Source organism: Corvus hawaiiensis, chromosome 5, assembly GCF_020740725.1.
Source record: "Corvus hawaiiensis isolate bCorHaw1 chromosome 5, bCorHaw1.pri.cur, whole genome shotgun sequence".
Lineage (NCBI taxonomy): Eukaryota > Metazoa > Chordata > Aves > Passeriformes > Corvidae > Corvus > Corvus hawaiiensis.
The window spans coordinates 61,118,547-61,143,960 of NC_063217.1; the positions used below are offsets into that span (position 1 = coordinate 61,118,547).

Sequence of the window (25,414 nt, forward strand, 5' to 3'; positions counted from 1 at the left end):
AGTCAGACTAGCTGAGCACGGGGTTTTTTCATAGCAAAATAACAGTAATCTAGAATTCTGACACTACTAAAATGTAATTGCTGAATGTATTAAACAATCAAGATAATATTTTAATCTTTACTCTCTTGAATGTTCTGTTTTCAAAGCCCCTTCTCATGAATCTTTGAATGCAAACAACAGCTTTAAGTACTTCTCTATTGCTAGGATTCTTTCTACTATCTCAAGAAGCTTTGAAGACTTCCAAGTGAGTTACGTTTTTCTTGTGAGTTTGAAGGTCAAGGTGTTGGTCACTAGAAGTTAAAGGACAGCAGATTCATTTTTTCAGTTTGGTGGACTATGGATAAAAACTCTAGAAGGCAAATTGTAATGTGCACCTGTCATAGGTTAGCAAGCATAGTCCTGGAAGGGATGTCCTTGCTAAGGGGTTCTTACAGCTTCCTCTGGGAACTGATAGAACCTATCAGCTGGCCAGTTTGAATATGGACAATTCTTTAAGCCACTTAAAGTTGTGACCGCCTCTGTGATACACATTTAAGAATAGACAAACTCCCCCCCCAAGCTCTCTCTCGTTTCCGGCACTGGCACAGGTGACTGCGGGCCCCGTGTGGGGGCCACCGGGCCCGGCCAGGCCCTGCTTGGGCCAGGCCGGGCCGGGCCACGGCCATCCTGGAGCCGATGGACCTGTTCCAGCCGTGGAACCCCCCCACTGCCTTGCCATGGGCAGCCGGAGCGGCTCGGCTCTCCCCCCTCTCCACTGAGATAAGAAACATTCAACATTCCAGCTGCAAAGCTGCAAGGCCGAGGTGAGATTAACCCTTTTATTGCTGTGAAGAGCTGAAAACCTGAGAGAAGAGAGAGAGGAGATGCTTAAAGCTGAAATTCTGTTGTGAAGCTATGATATATCAGAGTATCCTGTTGTAATTTCATGAAGATATGGGGGTGGAGTGTTCAGCTCGTAAGCAAAAGCACCTGCGCTGAGATAGGCAGATGCTGACGCAGCTGTAATTTCATGAGAAGTTTGGACAGGGAGAGATGAACCAGATGAGGACTTTTTCTCCAAACGGCAAAGGAGAAAACCTCAGTCCCTAGAGATGAACCTGATGAGGACTTTTGCTCCAAATGGGAAAGGAGAAACCTCAGTTCCTAGAGATGCTCCCAGAGATAGTCCTAAAGATGAAGATGAGGAAGACCCTTTGCTCCCAGGGAAGGAGAAGGGCCTCTGTTTTTGTTTCTGAACGGCTCAACCTTAAAATTGTACCCCAAAAACTTCAAGAGTGGACCCTCGAAAGCAGTTGCGGGAAAAGCTGCAAGTCGGGGGAAAGGACTCACACGCAGGCAGAGAGACTCCTCTTCCTAAATGGACTGAACAATATTTGGAAGTGGGCGGCTGTCTCGTTGTGATACTGTTTTCATAGCACAAGCAAGAAGAGACTTCTCTTTCTAAATGGACTGAACAAGGTTATTATGGAAGTGGTAAACAGACTGAACATCTCAAGGGTTGTCTTTTTACATTGTCAGTGGGAGAATGGAGGAAGGTGGGGAGAGGAGGAGAGTTCTGAAGGTGTGGTATAATTTTTTTTTTCTTCTTCTAGGTCTGTTAATAAATTTCTTTATATTCTTTCAAGTTTGGTGCCTGCTTTGCATTTCTCCTAATTCTTATCTCACAGAAGGTAAACAGTAATGAGTATTTTGGACCAAACCACTACACTAATTGGTGTTTCCACCCGGTTACAAACCCAACCCGCTACAGCACCTAAAATAATTACAGAATCACATAGAGTCCTCTTATTTACATGAATAGCTTGAAAAGATTGAAAAGGAGATCTTGGTCATTTACCATCTACAATTACAGAACTAGCATCCAAATCTTCTTGCCAAGTGTTCTGCTGCAGCTGGTAGATCTGCACAATGCCCATGGCTTTGCAAACTATAAGGATTAAGTTATTTTCAAAATTGTTAACATTTTGAATTCCTACTCAACTGTACAGCTTTGGTTTTGTTTCTGGGTTTTTTAACAAAATATGAAAAGTCATATTTTTGTGTGCAAATACACTGTAATTTGAGTAAGACTAAAGAAATATTTTACCTGCCAGCTCTTAAAATTGAACTGGTGATACAAGCTGTAGCTGAGAGACATTGGGAACTTTGAGTGTCTCTTCCATATGAATGCAAACTTTCATGGATTTTATTAATGTGTATTCATTAAAATTGCCAGGAAATTTCACACATACACTGAAAAAATAATATATATATGTATTTTAGGCGACAAGAGAAATGTATTGAAACCAATCCTTTTCATAAGAACACACCAGGAAATGCTGTATTGGAGATTTGCCTGTCAAAACAAGATAATAGAAATACCAGAAAAGTGAGGCTATTCAATATCCTGGACTATACGTGTATTTGCTAGAGTAAAATTACTAATAGTAATTTTAAAACCCTGAAAGGTCTCAATTTTATCTTGATATAGAATGACTAGAAAGAAACTCTGTGAAGTTTCCTCTCTACAGTCTTCCTATGTGATTACCTGACTATGCCCCAGCTGAGGAAACGATCACAATATATATGATAAATAACAAAAGAATGTTAGATTTTGCATTTCAAGCAGTGTAACTGACAGAAATGTAAACCAAACCATAGCTGAGGATTTTTCATCAATGACATTTAGATTTTCTTTTTTTCCTGAAGGTACAATTGTGAATAGAAATAGTCATCTTATACTTAAGGTCATGAACAGCTGTGTGCGTAAAGTCAGTTGTAATTTTATTTAACACATCCAGATTGTGCCAAGACTAAACCAATCTGCTTCAAATAGCTTTGAATTAAGAGAAAAATGGAGTTTTATGCCTGGTCTTCATTAAGCAAGGTGCTAGTAAGATAAAATTCTTGCAAAATGGAGATCTGGGTATTTCTCAAAATATTGTCTTTTGGTGGTTTTGTTTGTTTGTTTTTTTCTTTCTTTCTTTTTGAGGTTTTAATATATTGAGTTTTTTAAAAAGAAAATTACTTAGATGATTAATTTAATCTGAAACTGAGTATTTTCTGGTATTCTATAGCACTTTTTCCATGTAATCAAAAGCCTGCAGGATTTCTCATCATACCATCTTCTTATAAATTAAAAAATACTATTAGCACTTATTCATCACTCCCCTCTATACCACAAAGACAAATCTGTTCCATCAATCTTGATCTCTCTACTGGCTAAAAAATCTTCCAGGTATTCCATATAACCTCACAATATGGGATCACAATTTCATCATTCACATATTCTGATAGACCCTCTAACCTTTCTCACTGAACAAGGTGCTGAACCCTCTACCATCTTAATTCAGCTCCATATCTGCAGAAACCATGCATTTACCATTTTCCCTAGAGGTTCTATCAGAGAAGAACAACATTTTCATTTGTTTGTAGGGTTTCAAGGAAATTGCAGTTTCCTAGGTTGCACAGGGAATACCCATCACCACAATTCTTTCTAGACAAGCCTAGTGAGCTCCAGGTGATGTATATCTGCTCTAAGACAGGAGAATGTGCCAAGCACTCAAGAGCTACATCTCTGGCCTGATCAAACCCACTGTCTTCAAAGACCAAGGAACAACATTATGTGAGATGGACAAGAAGGGAACTACCTGACTGATTATCTACATGGATATATAGAGTATAAACAGCATTTCTACTGATTATTTTTTGTCAAATTTTGAGCAAAAGTTTATCCAAGGCAATTATCTGTGTTGGGAGGGCAGGGCTCGTTGTGCGGTCTTGCAGGAAGAAAAGCTTGAAGTGTTGTCATAATATTGCTTTCTGCTTAAAGTTTGACTCTTCAAACAAAATCCTAAAATCAATATGTAAGTTGAGGAAGAGATAGATTATTTGAGGATGGCAGGGTACTTGGACAGAAGGAGAGAAAGTCTTCTGAAAATCAGCACATTTAATTATTTCTTTTATTTAATGAAAATGTATTGCAGAACAGTTCTGATTAAGTTACCGTTACATTCTTTTGTAGATCCATGATAAAAAAAAATTTGTGTGAAAGATATGGACAAGTGGCTGTTTGAAAGATCAAGTGTACAATCAAACCCTCACTTAGGTACAGCAGCTGTCTGCACTACAGATGTCTTTGTAAAATCAAATCCGTGCTGCAGATCTGATGGGAATGCACTGAATGGCTCTTCCTACTGAATTATACATGGGGCAATTTTTTTTGTATAATATCACAATTTAATTTCATGAAATTTACATATTCTGATTAATAGTGCAGTGCAAAGATATATTTAATATGCTCTGGCACTGCTGTACAAATAATGTCTGATATCAGTATTTTGTGCTGTTCTTTAAGATTAATTAATTTTAAGGTTGTATTCAAGTTAAACTACTCTTTCTCTTATATGCCACAAAAAATGTATTCTAAACTACCTTTTGCTTAATGTAATTTCTCTCAGTTACAATATCTCTAATGAGAACTTTTACAGGAAAATGTGTTGTTTTAATGGCAGAATATCACTAAACAGGAAAAACAAGTGCTTTTTATTTAATAAGTGTTTAGAATATACCAAAGCAGAACAAATACCAAGCATGATGTTTGAAAAGGAATGTCTATCAATTTATCTGCATTGATGTATATTCCATCACTTACAAATTTCAGTTCAGATAATGCTACTAATTAGTTTTGGCTGATATTGGAGTATTTTGTATGCTCCATTTATAAAAGCTGTTTGCCCATCTGTTAATAGGTTGGAAGTGATTAAAGGACACTTATTTTGGCTGTTGCAAAGGCCAAATAATTTTAAAGCTGCAAATATGTGACAAAATCAGCTAAAGGTTTGCCAAGTTCAGGACCTGATTTTCTTTAAGTGTGTGGTGTCTGCTTCCTTTCCCTCCTGCCTAAAGTACCTCTGAGCTTTCAGCATATAAAAGCAAAAATGCATCCTACTATGGCAGGCTACACCTTCTATCTACTTGTTTAAAATTAGGTTTTAATGAACTTAGAATGTTTTTCAGATCTCTAGCATTTCTCCTGTTTGTCTACTAGCTTGGAAGCATTGCTTCTGAGAGCTTAATTAAAATGGGGTTTACAAGAGTACTCAGCATCACTATATTTTAATACCTGTGCCTGCTCTTCCTGTCTATCATTTCATCAGTGTGCAAAAAAGAGAAGGAAAACCAGAGGAAAAAGAAGACAAAAAATAGGATACAGAATTTGGTTGACAAGTCATGGACAGTGAGCTGGGAATTAACAGAAAATCAAAACCTCTAATGGTACAAGATTCATAGGTGTCATTACTGAGAGATAATTGTAAACTTCTGTTCCATCTGGGGAAGAGTATTTCAGTCATAAGCTTAACTTTAATGAAGAGAAGAATTAGCCTTGTACAGAGAGTTTTAATAACTCCCATATACAATTTACATCCTATGGCCTACCTGAAGGCAAAGCTCACATTTAAATTTTACTCTTTTTTTCTACATATATTTAACTTAATGCTTTGCTGTATCAGGACAGAAGCCAAGCTGACCCTTAATCCTGATGAAAAGCAGCAATGGAGTTGTGAAAAGAGCATTCAAACACATATTCTAACCCTGGTTTACCTGCAAACCCCTGAATACTTCTTTCTTGACTGGGTTTGAACTGTAATACCAAAGGGAAAAGACCAATAACTAACTCTAGACTTATTCTCTTCATCTGCAAATTTAATTTTATAAATGAGCAACATGAAGTGCTACGACATACATTAAAGACATACCACCTGCTTCGAACTGCTTTAATGGAAAATCTGTCTAGCACTTTCTTTAATGATTATATGTCTTAAAAATTCAACAAATGAAAGGATTATCACTGAAATCATATTAATCTGCAAAGGATTAACAGCCTACTGTTGAAAGACTTAATGAACTGCAATAGGAGAGGATCTGAAATAAAAATGCAAAGAGCTTTTCACATAAATAGTGCAGAAAGACTCTTAGAGGTTGAAGCAGCAAAAGTGAAAATGGACTAAAATGAAGAATGGGGATGTGAATCAAACACATCAGCAGCGAAAATAAAAGAAAATCACAGAAAACATTCTGTAAGCAGTAACATCCAGAACACCTGTATACACACTTTCTTTTGTGAGTCTCTGTGACCCCTGCACTCTCATTATCATTTGTAATTTCGGGCAAATTTAGTTACATTATTTGAAATGTCTTGTTTAAAGAATGAGAATTTTATTGAACATTCTGAACTTAATGAAATGCTGAGAATGAAGCCTTGACTTCCTATGGATACAGCTCTTTTGAGGCTTAGAAAGACCTCCCACAGTCTGCAAAATACTTTACCTTCAACAATACACAATTTCGCTTCTAGAATTTCAAGACATGAAAAAAATGTTTTATTTTTCTGTTATATCTTCCCTGCCTGTAGGATATTAATGAAATCGTGGCCAGGCATTTGTTGTTATTTAATGGCCAACAGAGTTCATTTCATCAAACCCCATTCAGTTGTTATCCATATTCATGAAGACACTTAAGGATGTGTTTGATTTCAGCTTTAGTAGGATTTAAGGATATGTTTAAAGTTAGGCACGTACTTAAAATGCTATGCTGAATTTGGATGGAGGCAATCTCATGCTTACCTGAGCTAAAGTTAAAATTAAGCATATGCTTAAGTATTTTGCTGAATACAGATGGAGTGCTGAACTGCATCCCAGTGATTACTCATAAGTGTCAGTATGTTCTCAATCCAGATATTATCACTTTACAAATAAAATCTGAAGATACGCATATACATAATCAATGTATGGCTGAGTAGAATTTTGATGACCAGCTAATTACAATTCATGCGGACATAGATTAATAAGGGGATGAAACACTGCTTAAACTCAAACATACATCCCAAATTATTCACTTGGGATGCACACAGAAGATTAAAATATGACAGTAAAACAAAATGGAGGTGTAAGGACAAGCAATAATGACAAGAACAACAACGGCTTTTTCTTCCAGTTGTAGACACCAATTTAAACCTCTGTGGGACCAGTTCGGTTGGTCTCAGGACCTGATACTGAAACTTGCCTGGTTTCCTAAGGTTGCTGTGATGTTAAAGGGAGATTGATATGCACATCAAACAAACAGACCTCGCTCATCACACAGAAGAAGCCAGAATCATCATTCTGGAGTTTGCAACTTCATGACATTCAGAATCTAAGGGTTCTACTTGCAAATAGTGTAAATGTATGACTACAGCCTGCTTATGCTTTCTAATTCCTCAGTCAGCTTTCAATATTAATTACTGAAAGAAAAACATTGAAAAATAAGTTTAAAAACAACTAGTTCAGTTTCATCTGTACCTCATAGTCCTCCTTTCTGACTTAGCATTTGATGCAGAGCTTTACTTTTAGTTGGCTTGGAAGACTATTGTAATCTGAAAAGGCAGAAGAAAGACCTCGTGAATCAGATATGTAAAATCTTACACAGCCCATAACTGCCATATATTTCAAGAACTCTACATACATTTTAAAAGCTTCCAAATTTAGACAGGACTAAAAAAATTTCAGAGAAATAAATCTTCTTAATCAGTAACCACAAATGCTAGGGATGAACTTACCAATACTTTGCTTTAAACTTCAATGTACAGGTTCAAAAAAGGAAAATACTGTTTTCCCCTTTCCATCTCCTCAGTGACTAATCTCTGTCCTGCTACCCAATAATTCTAACAGTGTTTTCATTTAATGAATTATGAAAATACAAACCCCACAAACATTTGCTCTAGTTTCATAGATCAGGGTGTTCGGCTTTTGGTGTGATGTATTTTTGATCTAGCTACCTCTTAAGAAGGATACATCATCAAAAAAAAAAAACAAAACTGGGAGGAAAAAACCCAACAAAATAACCTAGTATATAATTGAAGCATGTCCTTGCCCTTTTAATTGCTGTGTTCCTGAAACACAACACTAAACACAGCATGTTAAAGAATGGATATCTGATATCCTCATCCATTACCTCTGTTGCCATCAATGAATGGTAGACTGGCATATGAGATCCGTTATCATAATTGTTTTCCTACCTGATTATTCCCAGCTTCTCTACACTGTTTTATGGCAGAAGCTATCCCACACCGCTGGCAATTCCATACACTACCTCCCAGAATTCTTTTCTTTTTAGGGCAGTATGATGGGCACATTGTACTTTGTCACTAATTTGTGACTGTAGCACAGCCACACCACCTCGAGGGACACAGACACGGTGATGTTTTCTGTTCAGACCTAAGTTATTTTCCTTTCTATATCCAACCTCCTACTGTGTTTTGTATTCCTTAGGGTTAGCACGTGCATACAATTAAATGGTGATTTTAAGCTCCTGCCTGTGTGAAAATGCAGAATTCAGGGCTCATTCAGGTGTGCATATATAAAGTGCTTCTCTCCACCAAACATTTTCGTCACTTTTCCAATTACCAGCATGTTTTAATGAACAAATAACATGATTTTGTTTTAAAAAGTCAGATATGATACATGCTAGACTAATGTAGGCAACTACATTGCAACTACAACTAAACCATTTGTTCAAGCATTCCATTAGCAAGTTTACACACTGAGTCTGAATTCTAGATGCTGATTATAATTTTTTTAATCAAACAGTGCAGGTTTTAAAGGCTGCACGTCAGTGCCCTGACATCTATTACAGATTTCCAACAGGGAGGTATGAGTAACTCAACTATTAGAGAAAAACATTCTTCTCAGGAAGCCAACCATGCAATTCAAGCAACTGCTATTGCAAATAGAAGACCTGTCTCTCCACAACCTTGTACACTTTATGATCATCAGGCACCAATCTTATCTGGTAGGAGAGCAAACATGCATGCAGATGCTCAGGAATAGCCCTATTTAGTACCTCTTTTTATAGGTGTATAATTCTTGGGTCATTTATTTAGTAAGTTCTGTGTCACCACTGAGTAGTCCTGTCCAATTTAGTTGGCTATTATATTAACTAGCTATATAGTGGTTTTTGCTTCTGGTTGTGATCTAGGGATTTGAGTCCTGACGTTGCTCCTCCCAGAACCAGAGTGGCTAAAGCCTATCATTTTATCAACCTCATTCATCTATTTGGAAACCTTGTCAGCCATGTAAGGTACATGCTGAAAGATTATCTACATTTTAGTTCATGTGGTCTAAAGTCAAGACAATGCCTAATAAAGTCACCCTCCAAAATTTAATATGAAGACAAAATTATGCCTCTTGTGCAATTGAGATGTGACTAGTTATTTAATGAAGTCTGGATGTTAACACCAGCTGTCTGAGGAAAAAAAACATGAGAAAAGAGTGGACATAGAGGTGCAGTAGGCATATGATCTGCATAAAACCTCAAGAGTCATTCTCCAAAAATTACTTTCTGTGCAAAGATCCAGCACTACAGTAAGTGACTTTTGCACTTGTAAGCTTAAATGTATGAATTCAGGAAAGGATAGACACTTGAAGTAATAGAAAGAGTTACTGAGTATCTTAGTAATTCACATGAAATTTCCCAAATGCTGTGAAGACATCGTCTGAGGCAGTCTTAGATCCTCCAACTGTGCATATCAGTATGATTCTGATTATGAGCTGACAGTAGAAACTAAAATGCTGCTATGCAAGTGACCAGCATGTGCCAGATCTCTGAATATCTCTGATATTCATGACTCAAGTTTCAAACACATAAAAATAATGTTCATTTCAAAAATGAACGTTTTGTTACAATAAACCTTCGATCATCATATTGCCACACATAATACTTAATACTGAGTGAAAAGTAATTTTCACCTTACTTTCTTAAGTATTCTTTCTTAAATAAAGTACATTGTATCTTGCTTTCTTAAAGTCGACCACATAACTTGAAGTATGTCCTCCTTTAAAAATAAGAAAATCATATCATCAACCTGTGAAAAGTGGGAGTTGAGAAATACGTGCAAAGGTCCTTTACAATTTGCACTGCCAGGCTATTTGATACTCTGCTGTAACAGAGGAGTCAAATGGCTTTATCTCCTCAGAATCTTCCATGTAAAACAGTGCAGTGAAGCATGTGTTTAACCTGGAATGCGCTGTTCCCACTTTACACCAGGATGAGCCACTTGCCAATTGAGTTCAGCCTCCTGCCTCCCACTTGCAAAAGGAATTTAATTGGCTCTAACAGCAATCTGTACTCTGATAAGGTTGCTGAGAGAGACAAAAAAAAAAAAAAAGAAGGCAACAAACCATCTAGCTGAAGACCTCATAGAGTGTATTTCTTCCACAGTCCTCTATCTCTGCTGGTCCACCACCCCTCTAACTGTGTAGTGACTCTTCAAACAGCCATTCCTCCCTCTACATTTCCAATGTTTACCCATGGCCATCCAAAAGTTCACAATTCCTTCCATTTACTTCCCAAACTGTCTTTCAAGTCTCCAGCATGTGGTCCAATGGATTGGATACGCTTTCATGTGAGGCTACGTCCCCCCTTCGAGTTCCCAGCGTAATCCTGCCGGAGACAAGGGTAGCCTACAATAAAGACCTTGCTTCCACTTCACAAGCCACCTGTTATCTTCCTCGCCAACCTGCCAACTTCTCTACTGTTTCCCAGTCCTGCTGCTCGCCAGCCCACTGTGCCATCTGCACAGCAGGAATTCAGAGATAAACTTACCAAGTGTTAGAAGTCTCAGCTTTGTCTCTGAGCCGGTGCTGCTTTGTGAGCAGAATAATTATTCTGGAATAAGAGTAAGTTTCATTTAAGTATAATGTCTGCATGGAAAACTACTCCAGAACTAGGCATAGCAAACTAATTTATTCTATTCAACTCTGCTAGTTTGCTTCCTCTTTTGTGCAGGGTCCAAGACTACCTTAAATTTTCTTACTCAGACAGGTTCTATATGGATATAATAATTACATTAATCTACAAAAAGAATAGAAAATTACTCAAAGTGGAACTTAAAAATTTACAGCAATTTCAGAGAGTAATATTTGAAACATTTCTGAAACTGGGGAGTGGCTGAAATGCAGGAATATGATTACTCAAAGACTACTAATACTTCTGCCCCAAAGTTTGTTAAAAACAAAACCAAAAAACTCAAACCAAACAAAAAGAAAAAAAAAAAATCTACCAACCAGAAATCACTACAGCCCAGAAATTGGACTATTATATGAAAAACTGGAAGAGATGACTAGTTTTCAAACAGAGAAAAAAAATTCCACTCATCTATTATGGTTAGTGGTACCATCCCACAGAAATTGAGGACTTTAGTATCAGTCCTGGTGTCCCATAGTGCTGGACATGGCTTGAATACATAAAGTATAGAACAATTAATATCCCAGAAAACTCACAACTGCAGCAAAGATCAAGAGACAACAGAATCACAGAACACAGACAGATAAAATAATACAAGGAAACTATGAAGTGGATTCAATTGACATGACACAAAGCTGTCACAGTACACCAGGAGCTTAATAGTTGTTACTTTAGAGCAGAGAGTGTAGTAAATGTTAAGCTTAAGAATGAGCATAAAGTGCATTAAAGAGGTTGGTTTAGACCATCTGTTTCTCCCAAGCCTACCAGGTAGCACAGAAAAAAATCACCTGCAATTCCATGCCAGAATATTGAAACTGGCATGGGAAGAATAGAAGCCGACCATTCTGTTGTGAATCAGAGATGATAGAGGGGAAAAGATGTTTCATATTTTGTTAAATTCAGATTATTGTGGTATTCTGTCTAAACTGGTGAATTTGAACTCTGAAAGCACTTTGCATGATAAACAGTAGAACTCTATCAGCCTTGAATCATGATGCAGAAATGGGTAATTCACAGCTAGCTTTGAAAGCTTTTCCAATTTAAATAATGATCTGTTTTAGGTCAAGTGCAAAATCCTACTAAAGTTCAAATCACAAGCAAACAAAGCTATCTCAGCTCTTAAAACACCATAGATATATTCTATCTCATCCCAAAGAAAATAAATCAATAATTCAAAATAATGGCATCCTGGCAATGGAACACCTTGTCTATAACCTATTCCTCCTCATGTGTCTTTTGGGGAAAGATTTTATGAAGCATATTTTAAAGTTTAACAAACCATTTTCACATTTTTCTTTCAGTTAATTTTACAGGAAATACATGAAAGTTATTCTGAAACAACAATAGCCCTTGTGTGTAGATGCAAGCAAAGCTACAGGCATCTTCTGAGCACACTGTTTTATTCAAATTCACAAGCTATGTGATCTCTGTTGCCTTTTCTCACTAAAGGAAATGCAATCAGATGTGGAAATACTCTGCAAGGTGATTTTCTTTCACATGAAACACTCAGTAACAAAGATGTCTTTGTGCATGACATGCTTTCTACTTCTTCTTCCCCACTTCTTGTCTGCATTTCAATCCTGGTTACCTTTTCTTCTTGGTAGCTCAGACTTTGTAGCTGGCTTTAATGACATAGAAATGCCATGATGCAAGCACAAAAGTTTGCATGGTAACTTACCTACCAGGAAGATGGGTACTGTAAATAGCTTAGTTGGAGTTGCAAGTAATTAAAAGAATGTGCACCAGGTTCAGATATGAAAACACTTTAAATTCACGGCAATACAGGCCTGTCATCAACTCCTCTTTTGAGCAGGCATTTAACTACACAAATAAAGAGTGCTGTCACGCCTCTGGATGATGTGCCCATTATAGATTCACTCATAACTTCACACAGAATTTCAAGATTTTGAAGTTCAGTTTTGGTTTGCTGCAGAACAAAATCAAGAGATTCTACATTGGTGGCAAAGGCCACCACTTGTGTCATCAGAAACAGATGTGGAATAAAATGCCTTGAATGGGTAAGCAAAGAGATTTCAACCTCACTTTTTCAACTCCCTATACAACACCTCCCTGCATGCTTGGTTTCTTGAGAGGGTTTGAATTTCTGGTTTTCTCCTCTAGTCCCCACAGCAAATTCTACCTTAGGCCTGAGAGACTCTTTTTGACAAAAATACCATTGAAATTCATTTCGGTGGGGGGGGGGGGGGGGGGGGGGGTGTTGGAACATTTCAGCTGTAGAGCTTCAGGATTTGCATAAAGTCAGCATATTTTTCTCAGTCATTTGCTCCCTGTTGAGGAAGTGGTAGCTTTTACCTGCTAAAAACACTTTTCAATAAGCACTGCACAGTATAGTCAGCCCATGTCTTGATGCGAGTGTTTGCAGTGTAGCAGGAGATACTCTGAATCCCTAAATTCCATAAACTTACCCTGGGATGTAGCTTCTCAGCAATGTCTGCTCATGGCACTTTCCTCCTTCCATGGAAGTAGCATTCCATGTTTATCTCATCCTTAACATCAACCAAAATTAAAAATCAAGAAACTCTTTATTTAATGAAAGGTTAAGGTCAGGCATTTTGATGTCAGATTAGAAATAATATACTTCAAAGAAATCAAAAATGGAGTTTTAGTTTGGGCTTAATCGTCAGGTGCCTCTCTAGGCAAGAGGTAACCTGTTTTATCTAGGCTCCCGAGGACTTCCACTCTGTCAAAGCTAGACAGAGTTAGACATTTACTTTTTGAGAACAAAAAATAATATTTAAATAGAAAATAAATTTTCCAATTTTTTCTTGCAAACCCTTCAGTCTTCACAAGTGTTTTCAAACAGGTTAAAATATGTTTACAGTTATTTTAGTAAATAGTAAGATTTATGCAGCTCTAAGATCAAACAGAAAACTTTTAGCAGGCAAGTTACCTCCACCAGCTGCTTGCTACTTTAAATTACTCTTAACATTTAATCTTACCTCAAAATAATACAGCTTCTAAACCTTGTGTAGAAAATGCATAAAGTTTTGTCAAATTTTTCTATTCTTTTCTGAGCTTTACCTCATTTTAACTATATGAATTTGAGAATTTGTAATCTCTGCCCTGTTCAGTATTCTTCATGAAATAATTGCTAAAATTACTATGAAAGTATGAAAATATGTTATTTATCCAAATTACTTCACATTCTTTATTCGAACTCTTCTGATTCTCTTCCCGTCCCAGCACAGGGAGTGAGTGAGCTGCTGGGTGGAGATAAACCACAACACTGAGCCATAGGTACCTGTTTAAATGTCCTTTTTTAGTAGTATAGTCAGTACTCTTTGTTTGAAGCTTTATCCAGGTAAATTTTGTCAAGGCCTTGGACTGTAAACAGGCCATCCTGGTGCTGCCACGTGCTTTTGGAATGCTGTGACCAGGACTGCACAATATTTCAGATGAGGCTGCCTTGGTTATTTATGAAGAAACTTCATTAATTCTTTCTACATTTGACATATTATACTTTCCCTTTTTCTACTGCTCACAGCACTTAGGTTTAAAAGTACACAAGAGCTCAGCCTTCTACCCAAGCTCAACAAAAATTCTGTCAAGTATTTCACTAATGTTAAAAGATGAAAAACGCTAGGGAAAAATGACCATATAAAGAATTCTGTGATAAAATGCTTAAGGCTCAGGCTGTGCTCATCAATTTTCCTACTTCAGATGCCTTCTGCAACTTCTTCCAGTGTAGGATTTTCCTTCATTGACTGCTAGATTCAACATTCTCTCTAATGTAACATAATTGTAATTCCTGCAGGGAACTGATGGGAGTCTTACGGCTGCTACCAGGAGAGATGAGTTCCCTAACTACTGTTACTTAGGACTGAATGACTTCCTAGAATATATTTGAAAAAGCAAACAAACAAACAAACAATCAAAGCGCACCACAGGAAATTCTGCTCTATATTTCATAGAGCAGTCTCACCATACCATCAGGAATCATGGCGATAAATTGCATTAAGCCTCTACATGCAAAGGAGAACGGGATTTAAAGCTTTATCTTTCTATTGCTCTTTTTTATTTGTTTGGTTAAGCACATTTCTGTTTGGTGGGAGGGATTTTACAACTTCTAACTCTGTGAATGCCTAACTCAGGGAATCCACTGAAAAGTTCAGCTATTTGAGTCACTTCTAAAAACCTTGTACATTCAGGACATACTTCAGAATGTTGGCTATTGCCTGTATTGGCATTAATCCCTCCTCTAAGATGAGAAATTATATTTGAAAAATATCTGAGACACTTAGGTATGAAAGATAAAGGAACAGTGTACTGATCACAAGTAAATATCTTAATGCAGAGACATTCAGAGGTCCCCATATGTTGGGCTCTCTGCTCCAATTGCATATTCCCACACCTTAGCAATATGCTTTTCCACTATGCACAACGCTACTTACCTTGGAGCCTGAGAACTTAATAAATTTCAGCAATATCAAAAGTAAGTCGGTGGGGAAAATAAATATGTTTATAACCCTTTGAAATTCCAGGTGCCAGCAAATCAAAATCTAATTTTAAAAATAAGTAAATTAATATTTTTTTATACCTTTCCAAGTTTTCTGACACTTATTGGACTTTATCAGTCCAAATTAACTTCCCTCTGAACTGCCATCGTGTTCCATTTTTATGCCAGGCTTTTTCATCTAACTCTTTTTCACAAAGAAGATTTCTGCAGGGTCAGCCAGGTGAGCTTTTAACCTTTTTAAAGGCAAAGGCTGTTGCAGGAATACCACAAAACATACATCTGTGTTATCTGATAAATCAGTGAGAAAAGCCAGAGTTTAAACCAAGCTTCTCTAAAAAGCCTCTTTACCAGTTACCATTTAACTCCAAAAATGATTGCAGTGAGGGAAGAGAAAGAAGTTGATGAAGAATCACAGCTAGCTAATGCCCTTTTTAAAATAGGACACTCTTTTTAATTGATGGTATTATTAGCTAGAATATAGAGTTAGTGGTTCATAGTTTATTTGTATGTTTACTACCTTTGTGTTAGATAATTAATTCAAATAATTTCAATTTTATCTAAAAAGTCAGTCTATGGGTGCTTTAAACAGTGAACAGGAAAAATAGTAGCCAGGATCTAGAACTATAAAACAGTCATAGAAAGAGGTTGAAGTTTGCATTCACTTTGATGTCTTTTACACTGCCAGAGTATTTTAAATGAGACTGTGTTTCATCCAAGCATCAAAATAGGAGACTGAACTCCCTGTCTGGATTGCAACTCTCATTACATTTATTTTAAATAAGGCTGCACAAGAAATTAGACATAAGTATTTTCTGAATGTCTCCAGTGGCTGAAGTCAACAGAATTAGGATATTTTCGTTTTGTTTGGTGGAAATTTTAAAGTATACCAAAAATTTAGGTGTTCATCCAATGGAATTTTGAGCAACCTACAACCTTAACTCCCACATGAATAAATACAACAACTAAAACCTCATGGGTTTTCCTAAAATACCCAGTGCTTAGACTGCATTTTGACATGCCAAATTATTACTAAATTCTGAGTTTTTATGTTCAGTTTTTGGGCTATTTTGTGAATGCATTCGTTTTACTCACCATTTTTCTATGTGTAGAATGCAAACTTTCTGGGACAGGAACTGCCTTTACCCACATGTAGGTACAGCAGCTACCTATGCAAAAATTACTGTTACTATTCCCAAACCCTTTCATCTCCCAGCTTCACTCTTTGTCACTTCTAATCCAGCTTTCACCCTATCCTAGTTCCTCTAGACTGCTGCAATTTTACTTTAGGTTACTTATGTAAACTGGATTTAACTAACACACCATGACAGTGCTCATCTTCATTTTCTCCTGCAGATATATACTTGGGCTACCTCAGGGCTTGTTAAGAGTTTTCAAATGCAAGAGTTCTCTTTTTGTAATCTAAATAGTATAGAAATTCTCAGTCCATTTCTTTTATGTCTGCTGGTTTATGAAATTTGTGCTTTCACTTCATTTTTATTGATTTACATGTTGCTGCAGACAAAGGATTTGGAACACTGAAATTTGTTTTCTTTACTCTAACCTCTTTTTCTCAGCAAAGGGAGGTCTGTTACTCTTCCTAATAGTGCAGTTACTGCTGGTAGCACACTTGCAGTGCCAAGCAGCCAATGTGAGATGCAATGATTCATGGTATAGAAACAGCTATTGAATCAGCAGTAATTGTACTTTTGGTGTCAGGTTCAACAGCAACAACAAAACCAATCCCTGCTAACCCACAGAAGTGGAACTGGTCACTGCCAGACACAGAGTATTTTGTAGAACTCATTTGTTGTGCATCACAGTCACATTTTAAAAACCTGGTTATTTAAAATGAAAAATGGATTCTTCATTATCTTTCATTAAAGTATTGTGAAACAACCTTCTATATTTTCAACAAAGATACGTATTTAGCAAATAGCTTCATATCATTGGAAAAACATGCATTTTGTTTACTAGAAATGTACCAGACAGACTGTGAATAGAGAAGAATAAGGCTTCTGAAAGTGCACCCACAAAGGTTTGCTTTTCAGGGTTGATATTACAAGTAATTAGCTTGACATTTAATGAATGACATTTCTAAGAACTGCTAAAGCTAACTTAACAGGCAAACAGAACAAACTTTTTTTTCTTTAGAGAAGGTAGTAGCATTGTTGCACATTTTATGTGAAGTGATTTTGCCAGCTAATGTTGAAAACTTCTACATTCATGAAATACTTGAAATAAAAATTCTGTTTACTGAGTTTCTGGTATGGTGCTGTCTGCTTAGCACTAACTCTGATAAGAGTTCCTGTGGTAAAGATGAGCAGGCCCATACTAGAGTTAGAATAAACTCACCCTCAATTAAAATTGTGTGCTTTTTCCAAGCAAGTTTAAAATCATAAACAATTCAGACAGCGTTTCTCATTTTGGTTAAAAAAGGGGGGGGAAAAGGCAAATCTGTTGAAATTATATGTTCTTAAGCTTTTCCTAGGCTTTAGAATTTAATTTTATATTGGCAAGAAACTCTTTGGAAGGATCAAGAATGCATGTGTTAGCCTGGTTATCCAACCCAGAGGATATGTTTGTTTACATGCAACACTTTTCAAAGGCACTTAGAAAAACCACAGTAATTCCAGAAATACATCTGAAATTTGGTCTCATTTCCTGCTTGTATTAAGAATGAAATTAAGTGTTTATGTCATGACAGTCTCATCAGCTTTATTTTTGTGCATTAGAAATCTGGAAATCTCTTCCAAGTGCCTGTAATATCAGAGTCTCATTCACCCGGTTCAGCTGCTTGGTTAACACACCCACACCTCAGCAGGGGAGAGAATGGAGTCTTCAGCCCGAATGGCAGAAATCTCGCTATAAATAGGGCTCCCATTTAGCACCTTTTCCTTTTTTTTAATGTCTGATGGGTTTTATTTCACTGCCTAAACATGCGTAAGGCAGATCTACAAAGTTATCCTACTTAAAAAGGAATGTGAGCAAAGCCATTGACTCTTTTCTTTTTCCTAATGCCATGACTGCCATCAATGATGACATGGTCTAGCAAGCCAAGTCGCCCTGTCTTGAGACAGTATTAGCATGTACACAAAAGTTTGGCCTAGATGCGGAGTATGAAAGAAAGACAAAATGTGAAATGCTAGAATGAGTGAAAACAGTATCAAATGTCCTGTCTTCTACATTCCTAAGATTTTGGGACAAAAGGACACATATTCCTTTTGCTCTTTCATTCCTTCCTTTACTAACTCTTTTTATAATCTAAAAGAAAATGACAGTGAGCTCCATAAATTAAAGGGAAAAGAAATTTTTTTTGGCAAAACCAAGAGCGATACTTTTCAAGAAAATATTAATTTTTTTAAAAAAGTTTAGTAGAACCAACACCCCATAGTTTGCAGTACTCTTGAAAGAGAAGAAGCATAAACTAAGAAATAAATTAATACAGAGATTTCCATTGCAGTGTATAACTAGTACTTGCAAATAATCAAAATATGCCCCTACAAGGGCTCACCTCCACCAAAGCAATATTGGATTTACAAACAAAATAGAGGCTCTATTAGCACACATGTGAATCCCTTGGTGGTCCCTTACTGTCATTGCCCTGGCACAGGGACTTTGATAGAAGATAGCCCTGAAATCTCCAATTCAGAAAAGACACTTCAAAAGTGTCTTCACTGACACTCCTTGACATCTCTCCTAATACATCTCTCAGGTCTCTTGTTGGCCTCTGCTACTCTCTCCTGATCCCATAGTTAATATTCTCCTCTAAACTCCTTGTGTAGCTGATCCCTTCTTAGCTGATCCAGCTCATTTCCAGCCTCCCAGCAATACCCTGTTTCACAGCCTTTCTTTATTTCAGTCATATAAACCTTTCCATTAAAGAACTCACTTTCTGCCCACAAGGCACTTCCATGGGCCTGTTTTATTGTAGTGAAAAAGCAAACTACAGGGAAAAGAATCTTGTACACATATGAATGAATTATGCTCCCTCAGAAAAAGCCCTTTGAACTGCAGTTTCTCTCCCTTCTTCCCCAGCCGTTGTCACCATGGGTTATTTTTCAAATGTGCTTTCACAGCAGCTCCTCATTGAAGTGAATGGTACCACTTTTGGACCTTGGTATTTGTGCAGTAATTACTATTGTTCAGCCCTGTGTTTAATAGGCAAGTGAGAGGACTTCTAAAAATATAGCAGCCCTCATAAAGATTGCCTACAAATCCCTTCAGAAATACAAGCTGTGGTCCCAAACAAACCCTGTTCCATTCAGCAAAGTTTTCTGTTCAGCTGTAGTGCAAAAATACAAGAAGAAGAAATAATACTGGGTCAGAAGAAACAGAGGAAAGGAATAAAGACTGTAGTTCAAACAACTAAGCCCTTGGTTGGGAGACTGAAAATCTCTTTTATCACTTCTGCAAACTGTTCTCTTTTCAATTGCTTCAAAATCAAGATAACTCTAATTTGCTCTAAACAGCTTTTGATTCTATCAACAAAGCATCAAAGGTCCTGAGAATGTGTAGTGTGAATATGATTCATATTCAGATTGTTTTCCTGTCTTAGAAAGCAAAATCTCCTCACCTTTTTTTATTTTATGATTCGAACTTTATTTGAAAATATACCATTTACTTGCAGTGCTACAGCTCTTTCTTCTCCTTTCCTTCCTGCAGATCTTCTTTGCAGCTAATACTGTCCTTTATGAAACAAAACAGTTTACATGTTTTCCCACAAAAAAAGCCCCATCGGTTCTCTATCTTCATGTTACTAAAAGAGTATGGGGTTGGGGTTCTTTTTCTGATAGACGTATAGGCATGAACTGTGATGAATAGAGGAAGAAAAATAAACGGTTCCAGAGTTTCCTGTTGTAGAATGGAAGTGAGCCATCATAAAACATAGCCCCCACAAATTGTGCTAAATGGTTTGAAATTACACTTGTTATACTGTTAATTACCAATAGCCCAACTATTTTAGGAGAACGTAATTGAAACCAGTTATGCTGGAATCTAAAAAGGGTAACATCTCTTCATCTGATGCTATTTTTTTTTCTTTTTGACAGAAAAAATTGTCATTTCTCTTACATAATAAGAAAAAACAATAGGTAAATGTGCCTGAAGCAGACAGGAGTAATTTGATTGTTTCTTAAAAACCCATTTATATTGAGGACCTAAATTGAATCCCAGCCTTGATTTTTTCCATTCTACCCAGGTGTGACTGACTACAGGTCAACAAAAATGGTGATGGAAAAGGGAATTAGAGCAAGACTTACGCTTCTGCTGAAGCTCAGCAACTTGCCAATGTCCCTTTAGAGAGGAAAAAAGGGTGCAGATGTTTTTATATCGAGAGAGCTCAAGAGAGAGTGTGATTCTGCAATCCCTGTATTTAGTAATGAGCCTGAGCAACATGCAAAGACCTCCAGCTTTTGGCAGTCCTTCAGCTCTGAAAATCACATTTTCAAAACCATTCAGCTGTCCTAGATAAAGCAGTACCATCCAACACTTGGCCTTTCAGCTTCTGGCCTCCATTGCACCAAGTCTTTAATTCAGAAAACAGATTTCCTATTAACATCATCTGTTGAGCCATGGGAGAAAAACTGACTTTCATTGGTGCAAGCTAATTTTTATCAAGGCATTCAGAAGTGCTAATACTAATGTATTATTTCACATAGGACCTATCTGTAGAAAATATGGGTTTGGCACATATTTATAGATGGATGGCTTCTGGGATTCTCTTTCTTTCCAGCACCATATCTGTCAGAGCCTAACTATGAAAATAAATATACTAACACTGACTTGGACAAACTGAATTAGGCCTTGTTGGGCAGAATGAGCCATTCTGGAGAGAGCAATACTCTCTTATTGAGTCAGGCGAATAACAGATGAGTGGTCTTGCAAGTGTTTTCAGCATAGCATTGTTTTTTCAAAGTACAAATCAGCTGCCTAATTTGCACCACTTCACTCAACACTAAGATATTCCTCAACCATGCTTTTACATGAATGGGCAACATGAGTGTTGTTACCAGCCCTTCCCATCAAAATTGGTCACTGATTTTCCTTTACAATGGTCTGTTTTCAGCTGCTTTGAGAAACTGCAACTATTGAATCTGACAATTTCTCTGCTGAGCAAATGCATCCTTAGAAAAACAAACCCAACTGAGGAAATTTTAAAAATCAAAAAGTCAAAAACAGACTACTAGACAAAAACTGAATTCATTATTCTGGTAGAAAATCATTATTCCATATGACAGAAATAGAGGTGGGCAACAAAATAAAAAAGCTGAACTGAGTTCAAACCAGTGCCTGATTGTGACTCATCTCTGTTCATGAATAAGGATGAACCAAGTCAATGAAAGGTTTCTGGCATTATGTCCTTATCATCAAATATGTTTGATTTCTCACGTATTTGTCATCAACTCCTTTGGCTTGGATTGTTTTTGGCTGATCGAAATAAGTTAGACCCTTGAACTAAGTCACATCTTGAACTATCTCACTCACTGAAAGAGAAACATTCCGCATTCTATCACCTTTTTATGAGGAATAACTCACAGCAGAAAATAAAGAGAAAGAAACAGCCTCAAAGTTTTGTTCAAAGGATTTTGCTGAGAGGACAAAGAATGAAAAATGGTCTCCAGGTCAACCTGCAGGACCCTTAGGCCACAGTGGACTACAAGTAAAGAATCAGGGGTTTTCTACAGTTTACTCCACCGTAAACCTCTCTAGTCCCTCTGTACCCTCTTACTCATATGAACTTTACTCCAAAAAATGGGTAGAAGACAGCAAAAGAAGCACTTTACTCTTCTTCCCTCAGTCTCTCCTCAGCTTCAAGAGGGCCAAGTAAGAAACTGTTTTAATAAACCCAGAACATTAGTGAGAGTGGTTCTTCTTGTTATGAATGTTTCTTTAAAAGGAAGGTTGCTATTTATTTGGCATTAACAAATAAAGAGATCATATCCATTCTTAATGATATGTCTGTATCAACTTCACTGTATCTGTAAGAAAAATGGCTCAGTAGATTTTAGGAATTTATATTTATTTTTGCTTATGTCTAGTGATAAACACATAAATATTGCTATTAACATAGAAGAATTGCTATTTGTCCACAGCCTTAGAGATTTTGCTTCATGTTTTTAATTGAATGAATTATTTAGCTTTTTCAACAGTATATCGTCTCTACTACAAGAGGAATGACAATATTCATAATTTAATATGCAGTTTAGACTCAAAGGAATACAACCAAATCTGTGCAACCATTTACAGAATTAGTCAATTTTTGTTCTCAGAAGATATGGAAAAAGCTCTGATTGTCTTACTTTACAAGACAGCTGAACTAATGTCATTTGCTAGAAACATTTTAGAATGAATTCTGACATTTTTAATCAAAGAATTATACAGTGGTTTGGTTTTTTTACTGAAGACTTAGGTATTCAGCTAATTTGACAGTTCCTTGAATATATTTTGAGGAATATTGGCACTAATCATTGAATAAATTATTAGAAAACATATCTTTCTTGCACAGCCCTAGCCATTTTCACCCCTATTTATCAGTTCCTAGCTCTTAATGATAAAATCCGCTTATCCTAAGGAAAGAATCCCTTTTTCCTCAAGTAAGAGAAATAACTTGCCATTTTGAGTTCTTTTAGTATACCAAAAATAATAATATTTTTACACATGCATGAGCTTAGAAGCTTTAAATGTATTAAACAGCAGATTTTAAAAGCACTTTTTCTTTGAAATCAGCGCTGTGAGGACATAATTATAAGGGCTTTTTATGAAGATATGCAATAAACATCATGTCACAGCTCAGCCAATGCTCGGCTACCGTTTCTTCTACCTATAGTACAAATGCATAAGCAGTACCCGTAAGAGTCAGTCATTTTGACCCAAACAGAAGACAGTCACAAACTAAAAGCAACTGTGTCCTTTAAAAAGGACAGTTGCAACTTTTTTGCAAGACTGTGTCACATTTTTGCTATTCCTCTGAGTGACACCACAGCTCCCGGTGACTCCACAGAGGTTTCTTCCCCCCTTCATTGCACGCATTGATGTGTGCTGCAAGACTGGTGGGAGCAGAATTTGCAGCCTTGTTGGCCAGCAGATCTGGACCAGATAGCAAAAGTAATCCTGTGTGAACAGACTGTAACAGATTGCTTCCTCCTGTAAAGAATGAGGGACCAAAGCACAGACCATAATTGAGAGCGAGCTCCCCGCCTGCTCTGAGCTGGGGGTGGACAACCGTAGGCTGCTGCTGAAGCAGCTTAAGGCAAAATGTCATGCTGCAATTTATCCTGAAGAACAATCAAGCACAGGTTTTCAGAGCCTTTCTTTGCCTTTTTAAACAATATTTGGAAAAACACAGTGTGGATATAGCCTAAACATTCCTGTTTATTGAGTCAGAAGCGTCCTATTGATAGCAGTTTAAAACAGTTCTTTTTGTCTGCTTGCATGAAAATTCAGGTTTTGAAATGTGTAGAAGACCTAAACAGAGGCATTTCAAGACAGAACGGATGTTAACTCGTTCTCATTACCGGATCACTTCAGAATCCAATGGCTATTCACAGCCCTGCATTTCTTTACACCAGTATTATGGAGTGCAGAGAAAAGAGAAGCTCGGAGCAGACAGATCATTTTGCTGCAAGCAACGGCCTATCTGGGGACTTTTAAGTACAGTAGATTAAGAAAATGTTTAATGGCTTTCATAATTCAGTTAAGCCCAGTTAAATCTGTGAAAGCCCCAAGAAGAATTTATGGCAAACAAAACTTTATTATTGTTTCTGTTTATCAAGGAAAGCTTGGGTCAGATAAGTGTCTTATTTTCTCAGGAGTCAGATCTTTTTATCTGTTTCTCAATGCGCTTTGACTGAAAGAGACAGAACTGAGTAAGCTCCTTAGGTCTCAAAAGCATTACATCTCAAATTTTGCATCAGGAGCTTTTACTGCAGATCTCTTTTCAGTCACAATAATTTTACTCAATTTCCATGGAGGAAGAGGAGTTCAGGCTCTCAGCTGTCCCTTATACTACAGCACCTGAGGCCAGTGAAAAGCTAATACAAGCTAAATTTAGGACTCAAGCAGTAAATGCTGGCAAGGGGAGACTCAGCTGAGGGTTACAAGATCCATCCTGCAAAATGGAGCTGTCAAACAAAGAAGGCTGGAGCAGGATTAGTCTGACTGTTCAGCTGCAGGAACAAGCTGGGACAGCAGGCAGGCCAGAGGGATACCTATCCAAGAGTCAGGATCAAGGGCTGGAGCAGATAGAAGCAGATGTTGGGTCTCAGGATCACAGACCAGAACCAGACCCAAGTCCCTGAGGGGAAACCTGGCCAATGGGAAAACCATCAGTTAAGCTTTCAACCCAGTACCTAAATCCTGAGGGACAGACTGTGGCCAGGGGATCTGACTGCTGCTTGGAGTCCCCAGGTTATCCAAATCAGTTTTGGAAGGGATTTTGTGCATGCTAGAAATGGTGATGTCAGTCAGGCAAGATCTTGGTACATGCTCATGCATACAAAGAAAGAGGTGTAAAAACTCACAGGAGAACAGACACCTTGCACTTTGGGTTTGAAAGGCACAGCAAAAAAGTTTCGAGTAAACTAGCAAAGCCTGCTCAGTAGGAGGGCATTAGGAGATAAATATGGAGTGTTGCCCCTGAGATTCATGGATTTACCAAAAAAAAAATCATCTGAAATTAAAAAAAATATATGCATAAATTTGTCTAGCATCAATGTTGTAAACCTGTTGAAGTTTTGCAGAACATTAGGAAGAATTCAATCAATATGAGAAATTTTATAAAAATATCTCTCCCACAAAAAACTCAGGATAACTTTTCTTTTCTGATACTAACTATAGGTTAATCATATTCTATCTAGTCTCTGTAGCAGAATAGAATTTATTTCTCTTTACCTTTGTCTGTGATCTGAAACCCAGGAATACCATACGGTCTAGAAGAAGCACAGAGTAAGTCCCAAGATCTGCTTTATAAAAATAAAAACAAAGCAACATTTTATTTTTATCTATCTCTACAAACTTAAAAGTTTAAGTCTCTTGGCCTTGTAAGTTAAAGTCCCTTTCTGTGTAAAATATCAACTTACGTTTTTAAATGCTTGAAAGTCAAAAATAACCCTTTGAATAAACACTAGTTCTCCGGTTTGTGACTTCTTAATGCTAAAGTCTGTAATTTCTAAATTAACT

The 25,414-nt window shown here is 37.1% G+C and overlaps 1 pseudogene; it reads right to left on the minus strand.

Annotated features, from left to right (window-relative positions):
- The window catches only part of LOC125326657, a 75,200-nt pseudogene that overhangs the window by 42,708 nt on the left and 7,078 nt on the right, over positions 1 to 25,414 (minus strand).